Here is a 24,860-nt window from a genome sequence, read left to right on the forward strand (position 1 = left end):
GCGGGGTGGGTGGCGTTTTGAGATGCCAGATCAGACGGTCCCGGCTCGCTGCATCGGGTGGCTGGCGTTCGACCGGCCCAACGGTTGGGCCGGCGTGCCGGCGCAGATCACCGCCCATAAAATCCACCCTTTGTCGAAAAAAGACGAAGCTGTGAATGAAATATATTACTAGTCGAGAATAAATTCATCAACCTATGTTTGTGCAAGCCTTTTGTGGATAAAAACTTGTGCATTTTGTCGATAAAGAAGTGTTTCAGCTTTTCTTTTTCTTTTTTTTGGGAGGGGAGGGGGGGTTGACTTTGCCCAATTCCTCCTTGTCCAGTATCGTTTACTACTATGTGTCTCTGTTGTTGCTTACCAAAACTTCTATTGAGAGGCTTGATAAACGTAGACGTTGTTCTTTCTGGCAAGAGGGGAGTGATAAAAAAGACATCACCTTGTGAAATGGTCCCAAGTCTGTAGATCCAAATGTAAAGGGGGACTCGGAGTTAAAGAACTGCGTCAGCAGAATATTAACCTCCTAGTTAAATGATGGTGGAAACTTGATAACTAAGATGGGCTTTGGCAAGATAGTCATGCTTCGAATTAAATTTTTTATGTGGTTCATCCATAAAAAAGTCATTCTAACCAAAGATTTTTTGCTGAAAAAGAATTGGGTTGGTAACTCCAGGCGTTGTTTCTGTGATCAAAATGAAACGATTAAACACCTCTTTCTCGAATGTTCTCTTGCAAAACTACTATGGCGATCAATACATATAGCTTTTAACGTTTACCCCCCCCCCCCTCCCCCTCTCCCCCAAGGAGTATAAACACGTTATTTGGGACATGGCTTAATGGAGTGGACATACACATAGCTAAACATATTCGGATAGGAATATGTACACTATTCTAGGCTATATGGAACACTAGGAATGATATGATTTTTAATGGGCCAATATTCACTAATTTTTTGCAGGTTATCTACAGAGCTACAGCTTGGATTCGTGTGTAGTCGTTACTCACTCATGCGAACTTCAGGGAGCTTTTGGTTATTGGGTGCAACCTCTGGGAGACAGTAGCACGGGCTATCTTCAGCCGATTTGGCTGGCGAGCTAATAATAGGCTAGTGTGTAGGCATCATAGCTTGTGTTTAATCGCCGGATGTGACACTTTTCGGTTCTATATCGCCGGAGTGGCGCTTTTTAGATTTATTTTCTTTTGACTTCTGCTTAGTATGACCTTTCATAAATCAACGTATACATGTACGTTTCCCAACTTCTATATGCGGCCCATTTACTTACTTTTTTTTAAAAAAATACTTACTTTTGTAAGGAGGAAAAATTGGTGCGGGAATTGAGAATCGGTAACCACATAGGACTACTAGTATGATGTATGCCAACTGCTACCACTTTTTTTTCTTGTTCTACATCAAATGTGACTCTAAAAACAGACTGCTCCTTGTTTTGTTTTCAGGTTTTGTTTGTCCAGTTTTCTGCCGCTTTACCTTTCTCTTTCTTTTTTTTATTTTCGGTTCATTTTTCCCATTCTTGAACTTTTTTGAAGTGCTAAACTATTCCTCACTTTGTGAAATTTCAAACCCTGAAACATTTTCTTAAATTTACGAACTTTTTTACAAATTAGTAAACTTTTTTGAATCCGTGAACTTTTTCTCACTATTTATTTTCAATTTTTAATGTTCATTTTTTTCATTTTTTGTTTCTTTTACTCGCGGTTTAAATATTTGCATTTTATAAAATTGTACAGAAATTTAAAAAACGTTTGTTGTCTTCCAAAGTTCCTCAACATGTGAAAAAATGAATAATTTTTTAAATGGAGCGAACAATGTTATCAACATGAACATTTTTTGAATTTTCAAAAAAAATTGGGGAATATTAAAAACTTGGATTTCAAAAAGACAGAAAAATACGAAGAAAAAAATGAAACCAGCTTTTCGAATTTCACCTAACATTTCTTGTATATGTGTAGAAATTTCTTGAAAATAGGAATGTTTTAGAAATTCCAAACATATTCAAGAAATGGAGGTGGTATTTCAAGAAATGTTCATAGATTTAAAAAATATTCCAGTTTTCAATAAAATTCTACACAAATACAAGAAATGTTCGGTGAAATTAAAAAAATAGGTTTCAAATTTGGTTCATATGTTTCTGGTTTTTTAAGTCCAAATTTGTTAGTGCTTTAAAAAATGTGCAAAATTTTCAAAAAATGTTCATGTTCAAAAATGTATTTGCTCTTTTTAAAACATGTTTGTATTTTGAAATTATGAGCAACATCGAAAGACATGGACAGTTTTTCAAAATTTTATTTTTTTTGCAAATGTGAATATTTGTATTTTATGAACAAATTTTGAAAAAGAAATGTTTTAAATTTTAAATAATTATTTTAATGTGTGGGTATGTTCTGAAAAGGGAAAAATGAAAAACATGAAAAAAAAATAGAATAAAAGAAAAATAAATAGGTGGGAAAAGGCCAGTTCGACAATGAGTCGGCCCAGCGAAACCAGGGGCTTCCATCAATTGAAGAAGAACACGAAAAAAATACGTAAACTAGCATGAGTGCTTAAATGTCCTAGTTGGTTAGTGTGGTTCTTGAAGGAAATATGCCCTAGAGGCAATAATAAAGTTGTTATTTGTATTTCTTTATATCATGATAAATGTTTATTATTCATGCTAGAATTGTATTAACCGGAAACTTAGTACATGTGTGAATACATAGACAAACAGAGTGTCACTAGTATGCCTCTACTTGACTAGCTCATTGAATCAATGATGGTTATGTTTCCTAACCATAGACATGAGTTGTCACTTGATTAACGGGATCACATCATTAGAGAATGATGTGATTGACTTGACCCATCCGTTAGCTTAGCACGATGATCGTTTAGTTTGTTGCTATTGCTTTTTCCATAACTTATACATGTTCCTTATGACTATGAGATCATGCAACTCCCGAATACCGGAGGAACACTTAGTGTGCTATCAAACGTCACAATATAACTGGGTGACTATAAAGATGCTCTATAGGTGTCTCCAATGGTGTTTGTTGAGTTGGCATAGATCGAGATTAGGGTTTGTCACTCCGCGTATCAGAGAGGTATCTCTGGGCCCTCTCGGTAATGCACATCACTATAAACCTTGCAAGCAATGTAACTAATGAGTTAGTTATGGGATGATGCCTTACGGAATGAGTAAAGAGACTTGTCGGTAACGAGATTGAACTAGGTATTGAGATACCGACGATCGAATCTCGGGCAAGTAACATACCGATGACAAAGAGAACAATGTATGTTGTTATGCGGTTTGACCGATAAAGATCTTCGTAGAATATGTGGGAGCCAATATGAACATCCAGGTCCCGCTATTGGTTATTGACCGGAGACGTGTCTCGGTCATGTCTACATAGTTCTTGAACCCGTAGGGTCCGCACGCTTAACATTCGGTGACGATCGGTACTATGAGTTTATGTGTTTTGATGTACCGAAGGTAGTTTGGAGTCCCAGATGTGATGATGGACATGACGAGGAGTCTCAAAATGGTCGAGACATAAAGATTGATATATTGGATGACTATGTTTGGACATCGGAAAGTTTCGAGAGGGTTCGGGCATATACCGGAGTACCGGGGGGTTACCGGTACCCCCCGAGGAGTCAATGGGCCATAGTGGAAAGGAGGAGGAGGCGGCCAAGGTGGGGGCGCGCCCCCTCAAGCCCAATCCAAATTGGAGGGGGCGGCCCCCCTTTCCTTCTCTCCTTCTCCCCTTCCTTCCCTCTCCTACTCCAACTAGGGAAGAGGGGATCCTACTCCCACCGGGAGTAGGACTCCCCCCTTGGGCGCGCCTAGGAGGCCAGCCCTCTCCCCCTCCTCCACTCCTTTATATACGGGGGGAGGAGGGCACCCCATAGACACACAAGTTGATCATTGATCCCTTAGCCATGTGCGGTGCCCCCCTCCACCATAATCCACCTCGGTCATATCATCGTAGTGCTTAGGCGAAGCACTACGACGGTAGCTTCATCATCCCCGTCATCACGCCGTCGTGCTGACGAAGCTCTCCCTCGACACTCAGCTGGATCGAGAGTTCGTAGGACGTCACCGAGCCGAACGTGTGCAGATCGCAGAGGTGTCGTACTTTCGGTACTAGGATCGGTCAGATCGTGAATACGTATGACTACATCAACCGTGTTTTCATAACGCTTCCACTTACGGTCTACGAGGGTACGTGGACAACACTCTTCCCCTCTCGTTGCTATGTATCACCATGATAGATCGTGCGTGTGCGTTGGATTTTTTTTGAAATTACTGTGTTCCCCTATAGTGGCATCCGAGCCAGATTTATGCGTAGATGTTATATGCAGGAGTAGAACACAAAGGAGTTGTGGGCGTGGGTATATACATATTGCTTGCCGTCACTAGTTGATTCTTGATTCAACGGTATTGTTGGATGAAGAGGCCCATACCGACATTATGCGCACGCTTACGCGAGACTGGTTCTACCGACGTGCTTCGCACACAGGTGGCTGGTGGGTGTCAGTTTCTCCAACTTTAGTTGAATCGGATTCAATGAACAGGGTTCTTTCTGAAGATCAAAAAGCAATCACTATACCGCGTTGTGGTTTTTGATGCGTAGGTAAGAATGGTTCTTGCTCAGCCCATAGCAGCCACGTAAAACTTGCAACAATAAAGTAGAGGACGTCTAACTTGTTTTTGCAGGGCATGTTGTGATGTGATATGGTCAAGACATGATGCTAAATTTTATTGTATGAGATGATCATGTTTTGTAACACAGTTATCGACAACTGGCAGGCGCCATATGGTTGTCGCTTTATTGTATGAAATGCAATCGCCATGTAATTGCTTTACTTTATCACTAAGCGGTAGCGATAGTCGTAGAAGCAATAGTTGGCGAGACGATAACGATGCTTCGATGGAGATCAAGGTGTCAAGCCGGTGACGATGGTGATCATGACGGTTCTTTGGAGATGGAGATTAAAGGCACAAGATGATGATGGCCATATCATATCACTTATATTGATTACATGTGATGTTTATCCTTTATGCATCTTATTTTGCTTAGTTCGTTGGTAGCATTATAAGATGATCTCTCACTAAATTTAAAGGTATAAGTGTTCTTCCTGAGTATGCACCGTTGCTACAGTTCGTCATGTCGAGACACCACGTGATGATCGATCGGGTGTGATAAGCTCTACGTTCACATACAACGGGTGCAAGCCAGTTTTGCACATGCAGAATACTCAAGTTAATCTTGACGAGCCTAGCATATGCAGATATGGCCTCGGAAGACTGAGACTGAAATGTTGAGCATGAATCATATAGTAGATGTGATCAACATAGTGATGTTCACCATTGAAAACTACTCCATCTCACGTTATGATCGGACATGGTTTAGTTGATATCGATCACGTGATCACTCAGATGATTAGAGAGATATCTATCTAAGTGGGGTTCTTAAGTAATTTGATTAATTGAACTTTAATTTATCATGAACTTAGTACCTGATAGTATTTTGCATGTCTATGTTGTTGTAGATAGATGGCTCATGTTGTTGTTCCGTTGAATTTTAATGCGTTCCTAGAGAAAGCTAAGTTGAAAGATGATGGTAGAAACTACACGGACTGGGTCCATAACTTGAGGATTATCCTCATTGCCGCACAGAAGAATTACGTCCTGGAAGCACCGCCAGATGACAAACCCGCTGCAGGAGCAACACCAGATGTTATGAACACCTGGCAGAGCAAAGCTGATGACTACTCGATAGTTCAGTGTGCCATGCTTTATGGCTTAGAACTGGGACTTCAACGATGTTTTGAATGTCATGGAGCATATGAGATGCTCCAGGAGTTGAAGTTAATATTTCAAGCAAATGCCCGAATTGAGAGATATGAAGTCTCCAATAAGTTCTACTACTGCAAGATGGAGGAGAATAGTTTTGTCAGTGAACATATACTCAGAATGTCTGGGTACCACAACCACTTGACTCAAGTGAGAGTTAATCTTCCTGATGATAGTGTTATTGACAGAGTTCTTCAATCACTGCCACCAAGCTATAAGAGCTTCATGATGAACTATAATATGCAAGGGATGGATAAGACGATTCCTGAGCTCTTCACAATGCTAAAGGCTGTGGAGGTAGAAATCAAGAAAGAGCATCAAGTGTTGATGGTCAACAATACCACCAGTTTCAAGAAAAAGGGTAAAGGGAAGAAGGGGAACTTCAAGAAGATCAGCAAGCCAGTTGCTGCTCAAGTGAAGAAACCCAAGTGTGGACCTAAGCCTGACACTGAGTGCTTCTACTACAAAGGGACTGGTAACTGGAAGCGGAACTGCGCCAAGTATTTGGCGGAGAAGAAGGATGGCAAAGTGAAAGGTATATTTGATATATATGTTATTGATGTGTACCTTACTAATGCTCGCAGTAGTGGCTGGGTATTTGATACTGGTTCAGTTGCTAACATTTGTAACTCGAAACATGGGCTACGGATTAAGCGAAGATTGGCTAAGGAAGAGGTGATGATGCGCGTGGGAAATGGTTCCAAAGTCGATGTGATCGCCGTCGGCACGCTACCTCTACATCTACCTTCGGGGTTAGTTTTAGACCTAAATAATTGTTATTTGGTGCTAGTGTTAAGCATGAACATTATATCTGGATCTTGTTTAATGCGAGATGGTTATTCATTTAAATCAGAGAATAATGGTTGTTCTATTTATATGAGTAATATCTTTTATGGTCATGCACCCTTGATGAGTGGTCTATTTTTACTAAATCTTGATAGTAGTGATACACATGTTCATAGTATTGAAGCCAAAAGATGCAGAGTTGACAATGGTAGTGCAACATATTTGTGGCACTGCCGTTTGAGTCATATTGGTATAAAGCGCATGAAGAAACTCCATTCTGATGGACTTCTGGAATCACTTGATTATGAATCACTTGGTACTTGTGAACTATGCCTCATGGGCAAGATGACTAAAACTCCGTCCTCCGGAACAATGGAGCGAGCAACAGAGTTATTGGAAATCATACATACTGATGTATGTGGTCCAATGAACATTGAGGCTCGCGGCGGATATCGTTATTTTCTCACCTTCACAGATGATTTGAGAATATATGGGTATATCTACTTAATGAAACATAAATCTGAAACATTTGAAAAGTTCAAAGAATTTCAGAGTGAAGTGGAAAATCATCGTAACAAGAGAATAAAGTTTCTACGATCTGATCATGGAGGAGAATATTTGAGTTACGAGTTTGGTCTTCATTTGAAATAATGCGGAATAGTTTCGCAACTCACGCCACCCGGAACACCACAGCGTAATGGTGTGTCCGAACGTCGTAATCGTACTTTACTAGATATGGTGCGATCTATGATGTCTCTTACTGATTTACTGCTATCGTTTTGGGGTTATGCTTTAGAGACAGCTGCATTCACATTAAATAGGCAACCATCTAAATCCATTGAGACGACACCTTATGAACTATGGTTTGGCAAGAAACCCAAGTTGTCGTTTCTTAAAGTTTGGGGCTGGGATGCTTATGTGAAAAAATTTCAACCTGATAAGCTCGAACCCAAATCGGAAAAATGTGTCTTCATAGGATACCCAAAGGAGACTGTTGGGTACTCCTTCTATGACAGATCCGAAGGCAAGATATTCATTGCTAACAATGGATCCTTTCTAGAGAAGGAGTTTCTCTCGAAATAAGTGAGTGGGAGGAAAGTAGAACTTGATGATGTAATTGTGCCTACTCCCTTGTTGGAAAGTAGTTCATCACTAAAATCACTTCCAGTGATTCCTACACTAGTAAGTAAGGAAGCTAATGATGATGATCATGAAACTTCAGATCAAGTTACTACCGAACCTCGTAGGTCAACCAGAGTAAGATCCGCACCATAGTGGTACGGTAATCCTGTTCTGGAGGTCATGTTACTTGACCATGACGAACCTACGAACTATGAGGAAGCGATGATGAGTCCAGATACCGCAAAATGGCTTGAGGCCATGAAATCTGAGATGGGATCCATGTACGAGAATAAAGTATGGACTTTGGTTGACTTGCCCGATGATCGGCAGGCCATAGAGAATAAATGGATCTTCAAGAAGAAGACTGACATTGACGGTAATGTTACTGTCTACAAAGCTCGACTTGTTGCAAATAGTTTTCGACAAGTTCAAGGAGTTGACTACGATGAGACCTTCTCAACCATAGCGATGCTTAAGTCCATCTGAATCATGTTAGCATTTGCCGCATTTTATGATTATGAAATTTGGCAAATGGATGTCAAAATTGTATTCCTTAATGGATATCTTAAAGAAGAGTTGTATATGATGCAACCAGAAGGTTTTGTTGATCCAAAAGGTGCTAACAAAGTGTGCAAGCTCCAGCGATCCATTTATGGACTGGTGCAAGCCTCTCGGAGTTGGAATATATGCTTTGATAGTGTGATCAAAACATATGGTTTTATATAGACTTTTGGAGAAGCCTGTATTTACAAGAAAGTGAGTGGGAGCTCTGTAGCATTTCTGATATTATATGTAGATGACATATTGCTGATCGGAAATGATACTGAATTTCTGAATAGCATAAAAAGATACTTGAATAAGAATTTTTCAAAGAAAGACCTCGGTGAAGCTGCTTATATATTGGGCATCAAGATCTATAGAGATAGATCAAGACGCTTAATTGGACTTTCACAAAGCACATACCTTGATAAAGTTTTGAAGAAGTTCAAAATGGATCAAGAAAAGAAAGGGTTCTTGCCTGTGTTACATGGTGTGAAGTTGAGTTAGACTCAATGCCCGACCACTGCAGAAGATAGAGAGAAAATGAAAGTAATTCCCTATGCTTCAGCCATAGGTTCTATCATTTATGCAATGCTGTGTACCAGACCTGATGTGTGCCTTGCTATTAGTTTAGCAGGGAGGTACCAAAGTAATCTAGGAGTGGATCACTAGACAGCGGTCAAGAACACCCTGAAATACCTGAAAAGGACTAAGGATATGTTTCTCGTTTATGGAGGTGACAAAGAGCTTGTCATAAATGGTTACGTCGATGCAAGCTTTGACAGTGATCCGGATGACTCTAAGTCACAAACTGGATACGTATTTTTATTAAATGGTGGAGCTGTCAGTTGGTGCAGTTCCAAACAGAGCATCGTGGCGGGATCTATGAGTGAAGCGGAGTACATAGCTGCTTCAGAAGCAACAAACGAAGTAGTCTAGATGAAGGAGTTCATATCCGATCTAGGTGTAATACCTAGTGCACCGGGTCCAATGAAAATCTTTTGTGACAATACTGGTGCAATTGCCTTGCCAAAGAAATTAAGATTTCACAAAAGAACTAAGAACATCAAGAGACGCTTCAATTCCATCCGCGATCAAGTCAAGGAGGGAGACATAGAGATTTGCAAGATACATACGGATCTGAATGTTGCAGACCCGTTGATTAAGCCTCTCTCACGAGAAAAACAAGATCAACACCAAGACTCCATGGGTGTTAGAATCATTACAATGTAATCTAGATTATTGACTCTAGTGCAAGTGGGAGACTGAAGGAAATATGCCCTAGAGGCAATAATAAAGTTGTTATTTATATTTCCTTATATCATGATAAATGTTTATTATTCATGCTAGAATTGTATTAACCGGAAACTTAGTACATGTGTGAATACATAGACAAACAGAGTGTCACTAGTATGCCTCTACTTGACTAGCTCGTTGAATTAATGATGGTTATGTTTCCTAACCATAGACATGAGTTGTCACTTGATTAACGGGATCACATCATTAGAGAATGATGTGATTGACTTGATCCATCCTTTAGCTTAGCACGATGATTGTTTAGTTTGTTGCTATTGCTTTTTCCATAACTTATACATGTTCCTATGACTATGAGATCATGCAACTCCCAAATACTGGAGGAACACTTAGTGTTCTATCAAACGTCACAACGTAACTGGGTGACTATAAATATGGTCTACAGGTGTCTCCGATGGTGTTTGTTGAGTTGGCATAGATCGAGATTAGGATTTGTCACTCCGAGTACCGGAGAGGTATCTCTAGGCCCTCTCGGTAATGCACATCACTATAAGCCTTGCAAGCAATGTAACTACTGAGTTAGTAACGGGATGATGCATTACATAACGAGTAAAGAGACTTGCCGGTAACGAGATTGAACTAACTATTGAGATACGATCGAATCTCGGGCAAGTAACATATCGATGACAAAGGGAACAACGTATGTTGTTATGCGGTTTGACCGATAAAGATCTTCATAGAATATGTGGGAGCCAATATGAACATCCAAGTTCCGCTATTGGTTATTGACCGAAGACGTGTCTCGGTCATGTCTATATAGTTCTCGAACCCATAGGGTCCGCACTCTTAATGTTCGGTGACGATCGGTATTATGAGTTTATGTGTTTTGATGTACCGAAGGTAGTTCGGAGTCCCGGATGTGATCACGGACATAACGAGGAGTCTCGAAATGGTCGAGACATAAAGATCGATATATTTGATGACTATGTTTCGACATCGGAAAGGTTTCGAGAGAGTTCGGGCATATACCGGAGTACCGGGGGGTTACCAGAACCCCCCGGGGAGTCAATGGGCCTTAATAGGCCATAGTGGAAAGGAGGTGGAGGCGGCCAAGGTGGGGGCGCCCCCTCCCCCCCAAGCCCAATCCGAATTGGAGGGGGGCAGTCCCCCTTTCCTTCTCTCCTTCTCCCCCTTCCTTCCCTCTCCTACTCCAACTAGGGAAGGGGGAATCCTACTCCCACCGGGAGTAGGACTCCCCCATTGGGCGCGCCTAGGAGGCCGGCCCTCTCCCGCTCCTCCACTCCTTTATATACGGGGGAGGGGGGCACCCCATAGACACACATGTTGATCATTGATCCATTAGCCGTGTGCGGTGCCCCCCTCCACCATAATCCACCTCGGTCATATCATTGTAGTGCTTAGGCGAAGACCTGCGACGGTAGCTTCATCATCACCGTCATCATGCCGTCGTGCTGACGAAGCTCTCCCTCGACACTCAGCTGGATCGAGAGTTCGTGGGACATCACCGAGCCGAACGTGCGCAGATCGCGAAGGTGTCGTACTTTCGGTACTAGGATCGGTCGGATCATGAAGACGTATGACCACATCAACTGCGTTGTCATAATGCTTCCGCTTACGGTCTACGATGGTATGTGGACAACACTCTTCCCCTCTCGTTGCTATGCATCACCATGATAGATCTTGCATGTGCGTAGGATTTTTTTTGAAATTACTACGTTCCCCTACAGTTCTCTCTACATAAGAGGGCATGAGTTTGGTTCACGTCATGTGCATTCTTTTTTGAAGTTTAAAAAGAAAGAGAAAAAAAGTTGAGGGAGTCGTTTAAAGGTGGTATGTACACATGCTGTGTATCGGCATGGGCGACCTATTTTTTAAAGGATCATCATGCCCTTTATTATGAAGGGCTATGGAGAGATCTCTTGATGTGTTTAGGGAGGTTGTACCGAAGCACAAGTGCGCAAGATATTATAAGAGCTAAATATTTGAAACGTGGCAATGTGGCCACTATCAAAGGAAAATCCATCGTCTCTCCGATTTGGAAGGCCATTATGAAGGTTAAAGGGCACTATATTGATGGTAGGGAAGTTACTCTTAATTCTGGGGATGTGGCCAGGCTTTGGCTTGATCCTCTTAGGGAAAATAAGCCCTTATACTCTAAGTTTTCCGAACTTTTCGGTATCTGCAATATGCAAGGTATTACTGTGGATAAATGGCAATCCGCTAATATTAACACCTTCTTCAGGAGGCGTCTTGGTCCCTCTCTGAGTTCCCAGTGGGTGGAACTATGTTCCCTTGTTGCTAGTTTAAATCTGTCAAATGAGCCTGATAAAATTGTTTGGGCTTTTGAGTCAGGCCAGAAATCAGTTTATGAGCACCTGGAAATAAAAAAATTCCCAATTTAAAGTCTGTCAATATTTTTAGTGGACTTGGAAGGCCGAAATGCCCTTTAAAATTCAAATTTTCTTGTGGCAACTTTTTCAAGATGTCCTTTTGAATGTGGATGTAATTAATAGGAGGAAATGGAATGGGACTCCTCGATGTTGTTTCTGTAACGAGAGGGAAACCTCACAACACCTCTTCTTCTTATGTCTAGTTGGTAGAGTTGTTTGACATATTCCCGGAGGCCATGGTGCAGTATGTGCAGCTTTGGAGGGCGCTTCAGCACTTTCAGCTTACCGACTCTCCGGACACCATCCGTTGGCGCTGGACCTCTTCAGGCACCTACTCTGCCAGTTCGTGCTACCAGGCCCTTTTCCTTGGTGCCTGTGAGGAACCACACTGGAAGCTCACGTGGAAATCATGGGCTCCGCTTTGCGTCAAGTTCTTCATGTGGCTTGCCCTCCAGGATAGGTGCTGGACGGCCGAACGTCTCGCGAGACATGGCCTGCCCCATGAGACCGCCTGTGCCCTCTGCGACCAAGAAGATGAGACGATGCAACACCTGCTGGCTGGCTGCTCCTTCTCCCGCCAGGTGTGGTACGATGTTCTTGCTTGGGTTTGCTTCCCCACCGATCTGCCGACCGGAGACACCGACTTCCTTACCTGGTGGGCCTCTTCTTGTGCTCTCGCGCCCGCTGCCATGCGAAAAGGCCTATCCTCCCTCATCATCCTCACCACTTGGTGGATCTGGAAGCATAGAAACAGCTGCACCTTCGACGGGGACCGACCCTCTGTCTCCCACCTGTGCTCCACCATCAAGGACGAAGCGTGCCTTTGGGCCCAGGTCGGCGCCGCAGCGATCACCAACATCATCCCAGAGCGATAGGCTAGGGTTTTCTTGGGGATGAGCAACCCCGTCTGTTTGCTCGACATCCACTTCCATGCCTCCCTTTTGTATACATGGCATAGTGTGTCGTCCTAATCTCATGCTGTAAACACTCTCCTTCTATCAATGCAAAGATACGCATCCTTAGAGTATTCTAGAAAAAAAGTTTTTGGAATTGATTTGTGTCCCAATAACTTGTGGCAGTTTTAGTCATGATGCTACATGTTTCTTTTGATGGTAGCAAGTTCTATACTTTTCGTCTTGCAGTAGTGTGCTGAGCTATTTCGAATTGCCGCCATCAAGCTACCTTCGAGTTTAAGTTCCCCAGTACCCCTTTTGAAGTGGTGTTCTCTTCTTGTGTCTTCCTGAACTACTGGGCAGCTCACCTGCAAAACAAACTATTGGGCAGGTCTGATGAAGAATGGAGACCAAGATGCAGTGCGACGTGGGGCGTTGATGCTGAAGTACAGTGCAAATAGCATGATGCGAATTTGTGCTGCAGGCCATGAAGATGGTGCGGCAAACTGAATGATGATTCAAGTCTGCTTGCTGCTCTCAAGCTGGAGTGAAGCTTTTTGGTTATGTTCTTTTGTGTGTGAATAGTTATTCGCCTCACAAAGAAAATGGAGTGAAGCTCTTTAGAGGCCTACCAAAGATTAGTTTTATGCACCACCACGGTGGCTTTCATTGAATGGCTCGGGCTAAGTTGGAAAAAAGCGACAATGGTATAAACCTTATTGCAAATAATATAAATTGAAAGTAACACTTTTTTACAATAGTTTGTCTGCCAGTGTCAAGTTGTTCTCCTATTTCTAGTGCCACCTGAGATAGGCAAAACGTTCCACGTCTTTCTTTCCCCTCTTGCAAGGCGTTTAGGACAAAGCCTTTCTCACCTCAATCTCCGTCAACAAACCCGTGGAAAGCCTCCCCGCTTCCAGCCACTTTAGCGGCCCATGGCAGGTAGGAGAATTCTGGTGCCTCGGCTCCGGTTAGTAGATAGGTTAGGGTTTCAATCATCACAGGGGCGGCGTTCAGATGAATGACGACGCTCTTCGAGTCAGTCTTTTGGGCTCCGATCCTCATCAAGTTTGTTCATCACATCGGATTATATGGAGCTTCGGCATAGATTCCCACCAGCTCCTCAGGGCGGCCAGGTTAGGGTTTCTTGTGGTGCTTATGCAGCGACGAGATTCGGTGTCAGGCTTTTCAGATCAATTAAAAGTTCAACGACGACGACTGAGGCTTCGAGGCGCTGGTCCATAGGGGCACATGCACAAACACTTCCTGACTGTCATCAACAAGATCAAGCTGGCTTCGGTGTAGGATTGTTCTGTGGTCCAGAGACCTCGATGTAATTTTGTTATGAATGAGTCAGGTGCTTTGTACTTCTGGTGAAGTTCTATAATAGATCTAAGTTCTTTTCACACAAAAAATGAACTAGTGCCGCCTGAACACGACTGTGAGAGCATGTCAACAGTGACATTAGTTGCGTGTAAGAGTTAAACCAGAGAGAGGAACAAAAAAAGAGTGGTGGGTAGATAATTTGTAGGATATTTACATACACTTCTACGGTTAGATTTTCCCTTTAACTAATACTCCATATGCTTTATTTTTATTAATATGAACAAAGCATGCGTATTTCAGTTAGTATCTATCTATCTATCCTATCTATTCAATTTTCTTCTATCTATTATCTATTCTATCTATATATCTTCTATCTATCTATATATCTATTATATAATTAAGACAAGAGGCAAACAAAGCATCACGTTCATCCACATATATTAAATTATCTCGATCGTTGATATTATAAACTGATGGTTAAGATTTAAAAGAAATAGCGTTACATACAAATATAGTCTTGAGCAGACAAATTGGCCTGGCACGTAAAAATATTGACACATCTTTCTTTCAACCAAGTCACACGCCATCTCTAACTAAAAAGGCATGTCCAACACAGCTGCCATCGGCTAACCAAAAAGGAAAAAGGAAGGAAGTCACCGCTTCCAACACCTAATAAAAGGAGAGCACGGCTGCCAACCATAAAAGAGTCGAGTGCTCCACGAAAAAAAGGTCCCATCAATTTCTTTATTTTATCTTTAACAAAAAAATTAAGACCGGACAGCTGATGCTCAAAAGACATGTATTCTTGTATTTTTTTTACAAATGAATAATGATGTGTGCTGTAACTAGAAAGAGTATAAGTTAAGCATTTTCTTTCAAAATAAATATAGCCAATTCGTCCACATATAATCTAAAATACCAAAACCATTTATATTAAATTTGAGCGGCTAGGAGAGTCCGAGTGCTCCACGAAAAAAAAGTCCCGTCACAATAGTACATCTCATGTCATCTCCAATTTCATAAAAAAGTTGGGTCATGCTTTCAGCAAATTAATAATCCAAACTTTTTTCCGCCTTAAGGAAAATCTTTATTTATGTTTAACAAAAAATATCAAGACCGGACAGCTGATACTCAAAAGACGTGTATTCTTGCATTTGTTTACAAATGAATAATGACGTGTGTTCTAATTTGAAGGAAATAAGTTAAACATTTTTTTTAAAATAAATATAGCCTATTCGTCCGAAAATACAAAGGTGAACATGGGTGCACGCGCACCCATTGAATAGTAAATTCATAAAAAATACTAGAAAAAATAAAAAAACTGAAATTTCGCGGTATGAACCTTAGTCGGTCATTTTACTCACGTGTGAAGTTTCATGACGTATTGATATCCATGATATTCTTAGTGAAGAAAATACAAACACGATCATACTGTTCATTAAACAGTGTTTTTTAATATAGCTTCGATTAGTTTCGATTTTGTCATTTTTGCCTAAATTACTACGGATGTGATTTCTTCGTGAAACTTCATATGCAAGTATACCGGTTGACTATGTATATTAAAAAATAAATTCAGATTTTTCTATTTTTACTAGCATTTTTTTGAACTTACTATTCATAAAGGGTGCGCGCGCACCCATGTTCACATAATCTGCATCCCTATTCGTCCACATATAATCTAAAATACCAAACCGTTTATATTAAATTTGAACGGCTAGGATTTACAATATTTAAGCGTTACCCAACAACAAATATTGGTACAAAGCAGTCAACCATGTCATATATGTGCCAGTCAAAAAAAAAAACATGTCAAGTATCTAGAGATGATTTGCTCTCGAGAAACATAGCTAATTTAACATGATTCCGTATTGCCAACTACCTCAGCTGAGTCCATGTATAAAAAGGAAATGCATATAGGGCAACGTCTCAAAGCTGCTTCCACGTGCAAGCGAGCTCAGCATGCACACCATCTCGACGCAATCTCATGCTATTCATACCGTCTGGACGTCGCTCCGTAAGATCTGATTCCAAGCACAGGCGCATTAGTGTTCCCAAAACAAAAAAACTATTGCACATATCGCAGACTATAATAGCTAAGCGCTCGAGAGGATTTCCGGCAGCGATACAAGTTGCCATCATGGACTACGTCACCAGCCTACTGCAGTTGTGCTTCTGTTGGTTCGATCATCAATCTTTTAAAATACTTATTTTAGTGTCTTTTTCCTATTTAAATATTTTATAAATAATACAATGAATAAAACCATATTTCATAGGAGATGTTATATAAGAGAAACTATGCTAATGTATATGTTAGATGACAATAAATATGATACATTGATGCTAAACAATTTACGATAGTACTAAATATAAATATGCAGATTTGCAGCAGTGTAAAAGCATTGGCTACAGGGTTAAGGCTTGAGTGATATGATTCATAAAAATAAGATCACAAGGGTTTCCAAAAAACTTAAGGCTTGAGAAACCAAAATACTTCCATAGAATAATGGTGTGTTCCTGCACGCTTGGAAAGCTTTATCCATACCTTGACTTATAGCCGTGAATTCATTTCATATCGCTAGAACAATGTGTACTCTACTTGGATAAGAAAAAGCTACAACGACATTAAATTTTGTATGATGAAGCCCAGCAAGTCTAAACACTAAAGCATGGAAATGCCGTTTCCACAAAACAAAACCATTATATTGTCAGTTGATCAAGTTTAAGTATCACCATGTTGGTCATTATTTCACAACAATTTATGAAGAATGGTTATCTGTAGGTCAATCATAAGTTTTTGTATGAGTCAACATTTATGGAAGTTTCAACGAAGATCCTCACATCCTTTTATATTTCCATGAAGGTCCAAGTACTAATCGTTCCGTTCATAATGTAGACCTACAGGTAGTTTTTTCTCACTAAACAAAGAAATAGCAAGCTGACAACTTATTTTCTTTATTTATACCATAAAGCAAATATACTCTATGGGAAAGGAAACATAAAAATGGAAAATCTAGGAGCAAACATAGAAGGGAACTTCAGCTTAGAGAACGCAAAAGCATCAACTGCTTCGGGTGCTAACACACATTTAAAATCCAAAATCGAATAGAAATTGATAAATCCTAATAGATACCAATTGTGATGAGACCTCTCAAGCGTGTGTATCAATCTCCAACTTATGAATGATAAACATGACCCACTCAACCTCATAGTAATTTACATCCAATTGATGGAATTTCGGTTTTGGAGGACAAAGCGAAAAGAACATGTGTAGTAAATAACTCATTTCCAAGGTTAGTATTTAATATGCATTGAATAAAATGATGGAATTAGGAAAATAAAATGAAATCAGCCAGACAAGCTAATTGAGCCATTCCTACATACTGTGTATAACTATGAGATGGTCGTACTAAAAACTTCTATGGTAATTCTCCATTGTTTAGTTGTATATTTTTTATGGTTTACATGTATTACTTAATGGATCAAATGGCACAATAATGTATACGTAGGATTAGTTTAAGCATTACTACAGCATATTTTTGAACTGACAATTTTTATTTAAAAATGTTTTGAAATTCTACATTCCTATATAAATCATTACCAAAAATAACATTATTATTCTATGTCACACCTTGCAAATGAATTACTCATGTGCAAATAAGAAATTTTAATAGTATACAATTTCTAAATATAATAAAATGTTTTAAAAGACAAACTATGCGTTTTTTGCGGGTGACAAACTATGGTTATAAATATAAAAATTACAGATAGAGATCTAGCCGCGCAAGTGCGCGGGTAACATCGCTAGTTCTATACTAAAAGCAAATACGGAAGGAAAAAGACATATTAGCTAGAAAATACTACATTAGTCAGAAAGATTTGAACATTAAGCTGATGGACCCAATATAATTTAGTATGCTTAAACGTCTGAGATTAAATAGGCCAATTAGCGCCGCAAGTCTCAAAATCACTTAAGGCCCATTGGATTTCCTGTAACTTTTCTATGGATCAACTGAGGCTCTCCAAGTCTCCATACCGGGAACTCAGAGAACAACTTGAGTATCTTCAATGCATAGTGCTTGTACGGGTGCTTATAGGGAAATAAAGGAAATTTAAAAATTAAAAGACCATCCAAACGCTAGACGCTAGCCTCTCTTTTTTTTTTTTTTTGAGAAAACGCTAAACGCGGCGCTTAAACATCCCACTCGTTAGAAAAGGCCCAAGCGTCCGATTTATTTTTGCGTCGATTCAGTGCCCGTTAGCGCTGCTGGCGCTCGCAGGCGCAGCGTAGCGGGCCGGCCCAGCAATCTGTTGAAAATCCAACACGACGAAAAAAATCCAGATTAAATCGGGTGAAGTGAGATTCGAACTCTAGCCGCCAATGTCAACCGCACAGGGCGGTAACCGCTAGACCACGATTACCCGTCAAAAAACCACTAGACCACGATCGACGTTCTTGTCTAGATTGAGGAAACAGGTCTACTTAACCCTTCCTTCAGTGCAAACATTAGCATATACTAGTAGTATTATACCCACTATAAATTGAATGAAGGAAAAATATAAATTTGAAAAAGAATTATAAAAAACAATGAATTGAAAAATAAATAAATAACTGACAAAGTTCATACCAATTTGAAAAAGTTCACGATAGTGGAAAAGTTCACGAATTCAAAAAAGGTTCATGATTTTGAAAACAAGATCACTAATTTGAAAAAAACATAAAACTGTAAAACGTTCATGAGTTTTAAAAAAGGTCATCAACTTAAAGAAAGTTTGAAAAAATTAATTGATTTGAAAATATCATCAATTTTGCATTTTGTTCACGGGGTTATGAAAAAGTTCATCGATTTTGAAAATAGTTCACGGGGTTATGAAAAATGTTCATCGATTTTGAATTAAAAAATCATGAATTCAAAAATAGTTCACTGGGTTTTGAAAAAAGTTCATCGATTTTGAATTAAAAAATCATGAATTCAAAAATAGTTCACTGGTTTTTTAAAAAAGGTTCACTGATTTTGATAAAAAAAGTTCATGAATTTGAAAAAAAAGTTCATCGAATTTGGCAAAAAAGTTTATTGATTTGAATAAAAGTTCATTGAATTAGAAAAAAGTCCATACAATGTTTGTAAAAAGTTCATCAAGTTCAAAAAAAATCATCGACTTTGAACTGATTTCTCTAATCTAAAAAAAGTTCATTAAAATTGAAAAAAGTTCATCCATTTTTTAAAAAGTTGTTCAATCCTCAAAAAAGTTCACAAATTTGAGAAAGAGTTCATCGATTCTTAATACGAAAATTAAGAAGAGTTTGCGCATTTGCAAAAGGAAATGGAAACAAAAGAGATACATAGAAAAAATAAGAATAAGAAGAAAAAAACATGGGAATCGTCATCTGTAGACATAATAAAATAAGAAATTCAAAATAACTTGTCACTTGCGTTTTGTTATCGGAGTGGTACCTGCCTTGCTCTGCAGAGCTGTAGGTCTGAGGTTCAAATCCTGGACAACCCTGCCTTTATTTTCACAGTTCCTTTTTTTCACCCTTTTCTAAAAAGAAAGGGCAAGATGGGCCGACCCCAAACGTTTGGTGCGCACTTAGCCGTCGCCATGTGTCATGTGTTGGGCGTTTCCACGGCATTTTATTTTTTAAATCTTTCAGTACATGTTTTCAGGTTTTAGATGATTTCTTCCGACTTTAAGGTTTTTGCTCAGTTTTCTTTAGGTTTTTGGATTTTTTTTGATTTTTTTGCATGAAAAAAATGTGTTTTATTTTTTCGCGAGAGGCACGAATATGCTTCTCGTGGAGGCACGAATATGCTTCTCGTGAGACCCAATGTGATGCGGCGCATCCTTCCATCATCCCCATGGACCCTACACTAACACATCAAGCACCACGTGGACCCATGACAAGAGCTCGAGCACGCGCCATTGAAACAGAGGTGAACTCACTCTTACTTGACATAGGTATGGACATGAATGGAACTTAGTTGCTACCTAACCAAAATATGCTGTGTGTCATTAGGTAGGAAGACCAACGCCACCAAGCAGCTAAGGGATACCCCAAAGGAGGAGAAGCACCCCAAGGCCACCCGGAAGAAGGAGATCAAGGAGATGAAGGCCGCACCTCCCAGGCGACCCCGTGCCCATGGGCCCCAAGACCCCATGCGCATGGGTTACCATGGGAGCTTTTGTAAAGGAGTCACACCACCCCGTTCGCACGGCCTTCAGACCCCGTGCGCATGTGCTACCTCTTGAACACTGCGTTGGATTTCTTTGAAGAGGAGAGCATGATGCAGCAAAGTAGCTGAGGGAGTCTTGGATTAGGGGGTATCCGGACAGCCGGATTATATCCTTTGACCGGACTGTTGGACTATGAAGATACAAGATTGAAGACTTCGTCCCGTGTCCGGATGGGACTCTCCTTGGCATGGAAGGCAAGCTTGGCAATACAAATATGTAGATCTCCTTCCTTGTAACCGACTCTGTGTAACCCTAGCCCTCTCCGGTGTCTATATAAACCGGAGGGTTTAGTCCGTAGGACAACATACAATCATACCATAGGCTAGCTTCTAGGGTTTAGCCTCTCTGATCTCGTGGTAGATCAACTCTTGTACTACTCATATTATCAAGAATAATCAAGCAGGACGTAGGGTTTTACCTCCATCAAGAGGGCCCGAACCTGGATAAAACATCGTGTCCCCTGCCTCCTGTTACCATCCGCCTTAGACGCACAGTTCGGGACCCCCTACCCGAGATCCGTCGGTTTTGACACCGACATTGGTGCTTTCATTGAGAGTTCCTCTGTGTCGTCATCATTAGGCTTGATGGCTCCTTCGATCATCGATAGCGATGCAGTCCAGGGTGAGACTTTCCTCCCCGAATAGATCTTTGTATTCGGCGGCTTCGCACTGCGGGCCAACTCGCTTGGCCATCTGGAGCAGATCGAGAGTTACGCCCCTGGCCACCAGGTCAGGTTTGGAAGCTTAAATTACACGGCCGACATCCGTGGAGACTTGATCTTCGACGGATTCGAGCCCCTGCCGAGTACGCCGCACGGTCACGATGAGTATGATTTAACTCTACCATCGGATAGTGTGCAGGAGATCGCACTGGCAACCGCTTCGACCCTCAATTCGGAGCCGATTGCGCCATCCACGGACGGGTGGATAGACCCCACCATGGAGGCCGCATTCTCAGCGGCGATCGAGTCGAGTACCGACCTTACCCTTCACGAAAGCTGTGACACCAAATTGCCGGATTCTTCCCCGGCCACGGACTCCGAACCGCCTACGCCCGTGCCTATCGAATCCGACTGGGCGCCGATCATGGAGCTCACCTCCGCGGATATCTTTGAGCACCCGCCTTTCGGCGACATACTGAACTCATTAAGGTCTCTCTCCCTGTCAGGAGAGTCCTGGCCGAACTATGTTCAACAGGATTGGGATGCGGATGACGAAGAAATTCGCCGCCCACCCACCACCCACTTAGTAGCCACTGTCGACAATTTGACCAACATGCTCGACTTCAACTTCGAAGACATCGGTGGTATGGACGACGATGCCGGAGACGAAGAGGAACCACTGCCCACAGGGCACTCGACAACCACCCCATCATATGATATATACATGATGGACACACCCAAAGAAGGCAATGGCGACGAGACAGCGGAGGATGACCCCTCCAAGAAGCAACCCAAGCGCCGACGTCAGCGGTGCCGCTCTAAGTCTCGCCAAAGCAAAATCGGTGACACCGGCACAGGAGATAATAACACTCCGAACAGTGCCGAAGACGACAACAATCCCCTCTAGCAAGATTTAGAGCAGGAGGATGGAGAAGCCAGCCCTCCCGGGAGAGCGGCAGATGGAGAGGCGGAGGATGATAATTACATGCCTCCCTCCGAAGACGAGGCAAGCCTCGACAACAATGAATTTGTCGTGCCAGAGGATCCCGCCGAGCAAGAGCGCTTCAAGCGCCGGCTTATAGCCACGGCAAATAGCCTTAAGAAAAAGCAGCAGCAGCTTCAAGCTAATCAAGATTTGCTAGCTGACAGATGGACCGAAGTCCTTGCGGCCGAGGAATATGAACTCGAACGCCCCTCCAAGAGTTACCCAAAGCGCAGGTTGCTACCCCGACTGGAGGAGGAAGCATTAAAACCTACATCTTTAGCATATGACGCGGCTGATCGGCCACCTCGTGGTCGCGACAGAGAGGCATTTCAGCCAAAAACTCAGCCCGCACCCCGACGCCACTCAAATAAAAATGACAAGGCACGGGGAAGCACGCTAGACTTGCGAGACGTATTGGAGGACAAAGCAAAACACGCAAGATCGATCTACGGATCACGAGGGCGCGCCACTATGCGAGACGATAACCGTCACACCGGATACAGTAAAAGTAAATCCGGCCGGGCCGAACACAGCGGACAAGACTCACTCGAGCTGCGTCGCGACATAGCCCACTACAGAGGCGCCGCACACCCCATATGTTTCACAGACGAAGTAATGGATCACCAAATCCCAGAGGGTTTCAAACCTATAAATATCGAATCATATGACGGCACAACAGATCCTGCGGTATGGATCAAGGACTTCCTCCTGCACATCCACATGGCCCGCGGTGACGATCTACACGCCATCAAATACCTCCCACTCAAGCTCAAAGGACCAACTCGGCATTGGCTCAATAGCCTGCCAGCAGAATCCATTGGCTATTGGGAAGATCTGGAAGCCGCATTCCTCGACAACTTCCACGGCACTTACATGCGACCACCAGATGCCGATGACTTGAGCCACATAATTCAGCAGCCAGAGGAATCGGCCAGGCAATTCTGGACATGGTTCCTGACAAAGAAAAATCAAATCGTTGACTGTCAGGATGCAGAGGCCCTAGCAGCTTTTAAGCACAACATCCGCGACGAGTGGCTCGCCCGGCACCTTGGCCAGGAAAAGCCGAAATCTATATCAGCCCTCACGACACTCATGACTCGCTTTCGTTCGGGAGAAGACAGCTGGCTGGCTCGCAACAATAACATATCAAAGAACCACGGTACTTCAGATACCAAGGATAGCAATGGCAGGTCACGTCACAACAAACATAAGCGCTGCGTCAATAGCGATAATACCGAGGATACGACAGTCAATGCCGGATTCAGAGGCTCTAAACCCAGTCAGCGGAAAAAGCCATTCAAAAGAAGCACTCCGGGCCCATCCAGTTTGGACCGTATACTCGATCGGTCGTGCCAAATACATGGCACCCCCGACAAGCCAGCCAACCACACCAACAGGGAATGTTGGGTGTTCAAGCAGGCCGGCAAGTTAAACGCCGAAAACAAAGATAAGGGGCTACATAGCGATGACGAGGAGGAGCCCAGGCAGCCGAACACCGGAGGGCAGAAGAGGTTCCCCCAACAAGTGCGGACGGTGAACATGATATACGCAACCCACATCCCCAAGAGGGAGCAGAAGCGTGCGTTAAGGGATGTATATGCGTTGGAGCCAGTCGCCCCAAAGTTCAACCCATGGTCCTCCTGTCCGATCACCTTCGATCGCAGGGACCATCCCACTAGTATCCGTCATGGCGGATTCGCCGCACTAGTCCTAGACCCAATCGTCAACAGATTTCACCTCACTTGAGTCCTTATGGATGGTGGCAGCAGCCTGAACCTGCTTTATCAGGACATAGTGTGCAAAATGGGTATAGACCCCTCAAGGATCAAACCCATAAAAATGACCTTCAAAGGCGTCATACCAGGTGTAGAGGCCCATTGCACAGGCTCAGTCACACTGGAAGTGGTCTTCGGATCCTCGGATAACTTCCAGAGCGAGGAGTTAATCTTCGATATAGTCCCGTTCCGCATCGGCTATCATGCATTGCTCGGGCGAACCGCATTTGCGAGATTCAACGCGGTACCGCACTATGCATGTCTCAAGCTCAAGATGCCAGGACCTCGGAGGGTCATCACAGTCAATGGAAACACAGAGCGCTCTCTCCGCACGGAGGAGCACACTGCGGCCCTCGCAGCAGAAGCGCAAAGCAGCCTCTTAAGGCAATCCACCAGTTCGGCGATTAAAGACCCGGACACCTTCAAGCGCGCCCGGAGTAATCGGCAACAAGACCGCCTGGCACGTTCCGAGCTTGCATAGCAATGCGGCCCCACCCCAGTCCCAGCCAAACGGCGAAATCCGTGCCACGCGTACATAATTACGCATTGAAAATACCATGGGCACAGGTGGGGAGGGGGGCACAACTACGGCACGCTCCAAGACGTGGCTCAACCGCACTAGGGCCTTCCCGCTTTGTTATTTTTCTCTCTTTCAGGACTTTAATATCTGGAAACCCCGTCCGGCAGTATGATTGCCGGACACACGATGCAACAACCAAGGAGGCAGAAAGCCACGACGCACCACGGAACTCCCAGGTGGTCTCCGATAACGAGTGAAATACTTGCTTTAAATACCATTCCTCAGCTTGCCCTTGGAGGGGACATGTCAAATAGTCCTACTTTTTGCTTATCGCACTACTTGTATCATTCTGCTTCGACACACCTTTTTGAATAAACAATGCATAGCACTAGACTATTACCGCATTCTCTATATATGTTCATTCATGACATTCAGCACCCGTACACTCTGGTACTGCCCATACGCCAGGGGCTTAAGCAATCCCATAATACGGCGTGAGAATTCCGA

At 42.5% G+C, this 24,860-nt stretch overlaps 1 long non-coding RNA gene across 1 annotated transcript in view; it reads left to right on the forward strand.

Moving 5' to 3' along the window:
* The window catches only part of LOC119331635, a 2,445-nt gene extending 1,191 nt beyond the window's left edge, over positions 1 to 1,254 (forward strand). The window contains exon 2 of the long non-coding RNA XR_005160600.1: positions 956 to 1,254. This is a non-coding gene — a long non-coding RNA (uncharacterized LOC119331635). The remainder of the gene's footprint in view (positions 1 to 955) is intronic.
* Positions 1,255 to 24,860: the final 23,606 nt, after the last annotated feature.

Source organism: Triticum dicoccoides, chromosome 7A (assembly GCF_002162155.2).
Source record: "Triticum dicoccoides isolate Atlit2015 ecotype Zavitan chromosome 7A, WEW_v2.0, whole genome shotgun sequence".
Classification (NCBI taxonomy): domain Eukaryota; kingdom Viridiplantae; phylum Streptophyta; class Magnoliopsida; order Poales; family Poaceae; genus Triticum; species Triticum dicoccoides.